This window comes from Arachis hypogaea, chromosome 16 (genome assembly GCF_003086295.3).
Source record: "Arachis hypogaea cultivar Tifrunner chromosome 16, arahy.Tifrunner.gnm2.J5K5, whole genome shotgun sequence".
Classification (NCBI taxonomy): domain Eukaryota; kingdom Viridiplantae; phylum Streptophyta; class Magnoliopsida; order Fabales; family Fabaceae; genus Arachis; species Arachis hypogaea.
In genome coordinates this window covers 64,388,537-64,395,604 of record NC_092051.1, presented here as the reverse complement: position 1 = coordinate 64,395,604, position 7,068 = coordinate 64,388,537, and the positions used below count along the sequence as shown (strand labels likewise).

The window sequence follows — 7,068 nt, the reverse complement described above, 5'->3', positions numbered from 1 at the left end:
TAGGGAATGATGATGATTGTCACGTTCATCACATTCAGGTTGAAGTGTGAATGAATATCTTAGAAGCGGAATAAGTTGAATTGAATAGAAAAACAGTAGTACTTTGCATTAATCTTTGAGGAACAGCAGAGCTCCACACCTTAATCTATGGAGTGCAGAAACTCTACCGTATGAAAATACATAAGTGATAATGGTTCAAGCATGGCCCAATGGCCAGCCCCCATGAAAATCTAAGATAGCATAAAACTGATCAAAGATGATCTCTAATACAATAGTAAAAAGTCCTATTTATAATAAACTAGTTACTAGGGTTTACAGAAGTAAGTAATTGATGCATAAATCCACTTCCGGGGCCCACTTGGTGTGTGCTTGGGCTGAGCTTGAATGTTACACGTGTAGAGGTCAATCTTGGAGTTTAACGCCAGTTTGTAACGTATTTCTGGCGTTCAACTCTGGCTTGTGACGTGTTTCTAGCGTTTAACTCCAGACAGAAGCATAGAACTGGCGTTCAACGCTCTTTTACGTCATCTAAACTCAGCCAAAGTATGGACTATTATATATTTCTGGAAATCCCTAGATGTCTACTTTCCAACGCAATTGGAAGCGCCCCATTTTAAGTTCTGTAGCTCCAGAAAATCCACTTTGAGTGCAGGGAGGTCAGAATCCAACAGCATCAGCAGTTCTTCTTCAACCTCTGAATCTGATTTTTGCTCAAGTCCCTCAATTTCAGCCAGAAAATACCTGAAATCATAGAAAAACACACAAACTCATAGTAAAGTCCAGAAATGTGAATTTAACATAAAAACTAATGAAAACATCCCTAAAAGTAACTAGATTCTACTAAAAATATACTAAAAACAATGCCAAAAAGCGTATAAATTATCCGCTCATCACAACACCAAACTTAAATTGTTGCTTGTCCCCAAGAAACTGAAAATCAAATAGGATAAAAAGAAGAGAATATACTATAAATTCCAAACTATCAATGAAACATAGCTCCAATTAAATGAGCGGGACTTGTAGCTTTTTGCCTCTTGAATAGTTTTGGCATCTCACTTTATCCATTGAAGTTCAGAATGATTGGCATCTATAGGAACTCAGAGTTCAGATAGTGTTATTGATTATCCTAGTTCAGTATGATGATTTTTGAACACAGCTATTTTATGAGTCTTGGCCGTGGCCCTAAGCACTTTGTTTTCCAGTATTACCACCGGATACATAAATGCCACAGACACATAACTGGGTGAACCTTTTTAGATTGTGACTCAGCTTTGCTAAAGTCCCCAATTAGAGGTGTCCAGGGTTCTTAAGAACACTCTGTTTTTGCTTTGGACCTTGACTTTAACCGCTCAGTCTTAAGTTTTCACTTGACACCTTCACGCCACAAGCACATGGTTAGGGACAACTTGGTTTAGCCGCTTAGGCCAGGATTTTATTCCTTTAGGCCCTCCTATCCACTGATGCTCAAAGCCTTGGGATCCTTTTTATTTACCCTTACCTTTTGGTTTTAAGGGTTATTGGCTTTTTGCTCTTGCCTCTTGGTTTTAAGAGCTTTTGGCTTTTTCTGCTTGCTTTTTCTCTTTTTTTCGCTAATTTTTTCTGCAAGCTTTGTTCTTTGCTGCTTTTTCTTGCTTCAAGAATCATTTTTATGATTTTTTAGATTATCAAATAACATGTCTCCTTATCATCATTCTTTCAAGAGCCAACATATTTAACATTCTTAAACAACAACTTCAAAAGACATATGCACTGTTTAAGCATTCATTCAGAAAACAAGAAGCATTGTCACCACATCAACATAATTAAACTAAGTTCAAGGATAAATTTGAAACTCATGTACTTCTTGTTCTTTTGAATTAAAACAGTTTTCATTTAAGAGAGGTGATGGATTCATAGGACATTCATAACTTTAAGACAAAGTTACTAAATACTAATGATCATGTAATGAAGACACAAACATGGATAAGCACTTAACATAGAGAAAACGAAAAACAGAGAATGTAAGAACAAGGAATGAGTCCACCTTAGTGATGGTGGCGTTTCCTTCTTGAGGAGCCAATGATGTCCTTGAGCTCTTCTATGTCTCTTCCTTGTCTTTGTTGCTTCTCCCTCATTGCTTTTTGATCTTCTCTTATTTCATGAAGGATGATGGAGTGCTCTTGATGTTCCACCCTTAGTTGTCCCATGTTGGAGCTTAATTCTCCTAGGGAGGTGTTGATTTGCTCCCAATAGTTTTGTGGAGGAAAATGCATTTGAGGCATCTTCGGGATCTCATGGTGATGAGCTTCATGCGTCTCTTGAGATTCATGAATGGGCTCTCTTGCTTGCTCCAACCTTTTCTTAGTGATGGGCTTCTCTTCCTCAATGGGAATGTCTCTTTCTATAAAATCTCCAGCTGAGTAACATAGATGGCAAATAAGATGAGGAAAAGCTAGCCTTGCCCCAGGAGAGGGCTTTTCGGCTATTTTGTAGAATTCAAGGGAGATGACTTCATGAACTTCTACTTCCTCTCCAATCATGATGCTATGAATCATGATGGCCCGATCCACAGTAACTTCAGATCGGTTGCTAGTGGGGATGATGGAGCGTTGGATGAACTCCAACCATCCTCTAGCCACAGGCTTGAGTCTAGTCTTCTTAATTGAACCGGCTTGCCTTTGGAGTCAATCTTCCATTGAGCTCCTTCCACACATATGTCCATGAGGACTTGGTCCAACCTTTGATTAAAGTTGACCCTTCTAGTGTAGAGGCGTGCATCTCCTTGCATCATAGGCAAGTTAAACGCCAACCTCACATTTTTCGGACTAAAATCTAAGTATTTCCCCCGAACCATTGTAATATAATTCTTTGGGTTTGGGTTCATACTTTGATCATGGTTCCTAGTGATCCATGCATTGGCATAAAACTCTTGAACCATTAGGATGCCGACCTGTTGGATGGGGTTTGTTAGAACTTCCCAACCTCTTCTTTGGATTTCATGTCGGATCTCTGGATACTCATTCACCTTGAGCTTGAAAGGGACCTCGGGGATCACCTTCTTCTTGACCACAACATCATAGAAGTGGTCTTGATGAGCATTGGAGATGAATCTTTCCATCTCCCATAACTCGGAGGTGGAAGCTTTTGTCTACCCTTTTCCTTTTCTAGAGGATTCTCCGGTCTTGGGTGCCATCAATGGTAATGGAAAAACAAAAAGCTTATGCTTTTACCACACCAAAATTAGAATATTGCTCGCCCTCGAGCAAGAGAAGAAAGAATAGATGAAGAAGAAGAAGAAAATATGGAGGAGAAGGGGGAGGGGTGTATTCGGTCAAGAAGGGGAGGAGAGGGTTGTGTTGTGTGAAAATGAAGAAGAATGGAGGGCTTTATATAGGGAAGGGAGGGGGGTAAGGTTCGGCCATAAGGGTGGGTTTTGGGTGGAAAATTGATTTTGAATTTTGAAGGTAGGTGGAGTTTATGAGGTAGGTTTATGGGGAAGAGTGGATGATGTGAGTGGTGAAGTGGTGATAGGGAAGAGAGATTGAGGTGATTGGTAAAGAGTTTTGGGGAAGAGTGTTATGGGATTGTGTGAAAGAGGGGTGAGAAGAAGTGAGTGGAGGTAGGTGGGGATCCTGTGGGGTCCATAGATCCTGAGGTGTTCAAGGATTTACAACCTTGCACCAAATTAGGCATGCAAAATGCCCTTGCTTGCAACTCTAGGCGTTCAGCGCCAGATTGGTGCTTGTTCTGGGCGTTGAACGCCCAATTGTTGCCCATTTCTGGCGTTGAACGCCAGAACCATGCTTGTTCGGGGCGTTCAGTGCCAGCTCTTCTCCAGGGTGCAATTCTGGCGTTCAAACGCCCAAATGCTGCCCATTTTGGGCATTCAGCGCTAGAACCATGCTCTGTTCTGGCGTTGAACGCCAGCCAGATACTTTTTACTGGCGTTTAAACGCCAGTAAGGTCTTCCTCCAGGGTGTGATTTTTCTTCTGCTGTTTTTGATTCTGTTTTCAATTTTTATATTTATTTTGTGACTCCACATGATCATGAACCTAATAAAACATGAAAGAACAAGAAAAATAAAATTAGATAAATAAAAATTGGGTTGCCTCCCAACAAGTGCTTCTTTAATGTTAATAGCTTGACAGTGGGCTCTCATGGAGCCTCACAGATGTTCAGAGCATTGTTGAGACTTCCCAACACCAAACTTAGAGTTTGGATATGGGAGTTCAACATCAAACTTAGAGTTTGGTTGTGGCCTCCCAATACCAAACTTAGAGTTTGACTGTGGGGCTCTAGTTGACTCTATTTTGAGAGAAGCTTACTGTGCCTCTTTTTCATGTTTACAGAAGGATGTCCTTGAGTTTTAAACTCAAGGGAGTCCTCATTCAATTGAAGGACTAGTTCACCTCTGTTAACATCAATCACAGCTCTTGCTGTGGCTAGGAAGGGTCTTCCAAGAATGATGGATTCATCCTCATCCTTCCCAGTATCTAGGACTATGAAATCAGCAGGGATGTAAAGGCCTTCAACCTTTACTAACACGTCCTCTACTTGTCCATAAGCCTATTTTCTTGAATTGTCTGCCATCTCTAATGAGATTTTAGCAGCTTGCACCCCAAAGATTCCTAGTTTCTCTATTACAGAGAGGGGCATGAGGTTTATCCCTGACCCAAGGTCACATAGAGCCTTCTCAAAGGTCATGGTGCCTATGGTACAAGGTATCAGGAACTTTCCAGGATCCTGTTTCTTCTGAGGCAATCTCAGTTGATCCAATGCATTTTGTTCATTGGTGAACAAGGGAGGTTCATCTTCCCAAGTCTCAATACCAAATAATTTGCCATTCAGCTTCATGATTGCACCAAGGTACTTGGTAACTTGCTCTTCAGTAACATCCTCATTCTCTTCAGAAGATGAATACTCATCAGAGCTCATGAAGGGCATAAGAAGGTTCAATGGAATCTCTATGGTCTCTAGATGAGTCTCAGATTTCTTTGGTTCCTCAAAGGGAAACTCCTTATTGATCACTGGACATCCCAGGAGGTCTTCCTCACTGGAATTTACGTCCTCCCCTTCCTCTCCAGGTTCGGCCGTGTTGACTATGTCAATGGCCTTGCACTCTCCTTTTGGATTTTCTTCTGTATTGCTTGGGAGAGTACTAGGAGGGATTTCAGTGATCCTTTTACTTAGCTGGCCCACTTGTGCCTCCAAATTTCTAATGGAGGACCTTGTTTCATTCATGAAACTTACAGTGGCCTTAGATAGATCAGAGACTATGTTTGCTAAATTAGAGGTATTTTGTTCAGAGTTCTCTGTCTGTTGCTGAGTGGATGATGGAAAAGGTTTACTATTGTTAAACCTATTTCTTCCACCATTATTAAAGCCTTGTTGAGGCTTTTGTTGATCCTTCCATGAGAGATTTGGGTGATTTCTCCATGAAGGATTATAGGTGTTTCCATAAGGTTCACCCATGTAATTCACCTCTGCTATTGCAGGGTTTTCAAGATCATAAGCTTCTTCTTCAGAAGATGTCTCTTGAGTACTGTTGGATGCAGCTTGCATTCCATTCAGACTCTGAGAAATCATATTGACTAGCTAAGTCAATATTTTATTCTGAGCCAATATGGCATTCAGAGTATCAATTTCAAGAACTCCCTTCTTCATAGGCGTCCGATTACTCACAGGATTCCTCTCAGAAGTGTACATGAACTGGTTATTAGCAACCATGTCAATAAGTTCTTGAGCTTCTGCAGGCATTTTCTTTAGGTGAATGGATCCACCTGCAGAGGTATCCAATGACATTTTAGCTAATTCAGACAGACCATCATAGAATATGTCCAGGATGGTCCATTCTGAAAGCATGTCAGAAGGATACTTTTTGGTCAGTTCTTTGTATCTCTCCCAAGCTTCATAGAGGGATTCACCTTCTTTCTGTCTGAATGTCTGAACATCCACTCTAAGCTTACTCAGCTTTTGAGGAGGAAAGAACTTAGCTAAGAAAGCCTTGACCAGCTTATCCCAAGAGTTCAGGCTATCCTTAGGTTGAGAGTCCAACCATATTCTAGCTCTTTCTCTCACAGCAAAAGGGAAAAGCATGAGCCTGTAGACTTCAGGATCTACTCCATTAGTCTTAACAGTATCATAGATCTGCAAGAATTCAGTTAAGAATTGAAAAGGATCTTCAGATGGAAGTCCATGAAACTTGCAGTTCTACTGCATCAGAGAAACTAATTGAGGTTTCAGCTCAAAATTGTTTGCTCCAATGGCAGGAACGGAGATGCTTCTTCCATGTAAATTGGAATTAGGTGCAGTAAAGTCACCAAGCATCCTCCTTGCATTATTATTATTTTCGGTTGCCATCTCCTCTTCCTGTTCGAAAATTTCTGAAAGGTGCTTGCTGGATTGTTGTAATTTAGCTTCTCTTAGTTTCCTCTTCAGAGTCCTTTCAGGTTCTGGATCTGCTTCAACAAGAATATTCTTGTCCTTGCTCCTGCTCATATGAAAAAGAGGGACAGAAAAATAATAATAATAGGGGTCCTTTTTACCACAGTATAGAGGTCCCTGTGTCAGTAGAAGAAAAGAAGAAGAAAAAATTCGAACACAGATGGTAGAGGGGGTTCAAATTTGGGTTAGATGAAGTGTTAGTAGATGAATAAATAAATAGAAGGAGATAAGAAAGAGAGAGAATTTTTTAAAATAATTTTTGAAAAAGAGTTAGTGATTTTCGAAAATAGTTTTTGAAAAAGGTTAGTAATTTTCGAGAATTAAAATCAAAAATTAAAAAGAAATTTTGAAAAAGAGGGAAGATATTTTCGAAAATTAGAGAGAGAGAGTTAGCTAGGTAGTTTTGAAAAAGATAAGAAACAAACAAAAAGTTAGTTAGTTAGTTGAAACAAATTTGAAAATCAATTTTGAAAAGATAAGAAGATAAGAAGTTAGAAAGGATATTTTAAAATCAAATTTTGAAACAGATAAGATAAAGAGATATTTTTGAAAAGATATGGTTGAAATTAGTTTTGAAAAAGATTTGATTTTTTTAAAATCACAATTAATGACTTGATTCCCAAGAAATCACAAAATATGATTCT

At 39.6% G+C, this 7,068-nt stretch overlaps 1 non-coding gene across 1 annotated transcript; it reads left to right on the top strand.

The window, feature by feature from the left end:
* Positions 1 to 5,836: 5,836 nt before the first annotated feature.
* Positions 5,837 to 5,944, top strand: LOC112761136 (small nucleolar RNA R71). Its single transcript, XR_003181545.1, has one exon. It is a non-coding gene; the product is annotated as a small nucleolar RNA R71 (small nucleolar RNA).
* The last annotated feature ends 1,124 nt before the right edge of the window (positions 5,945 to 7,068 follow it).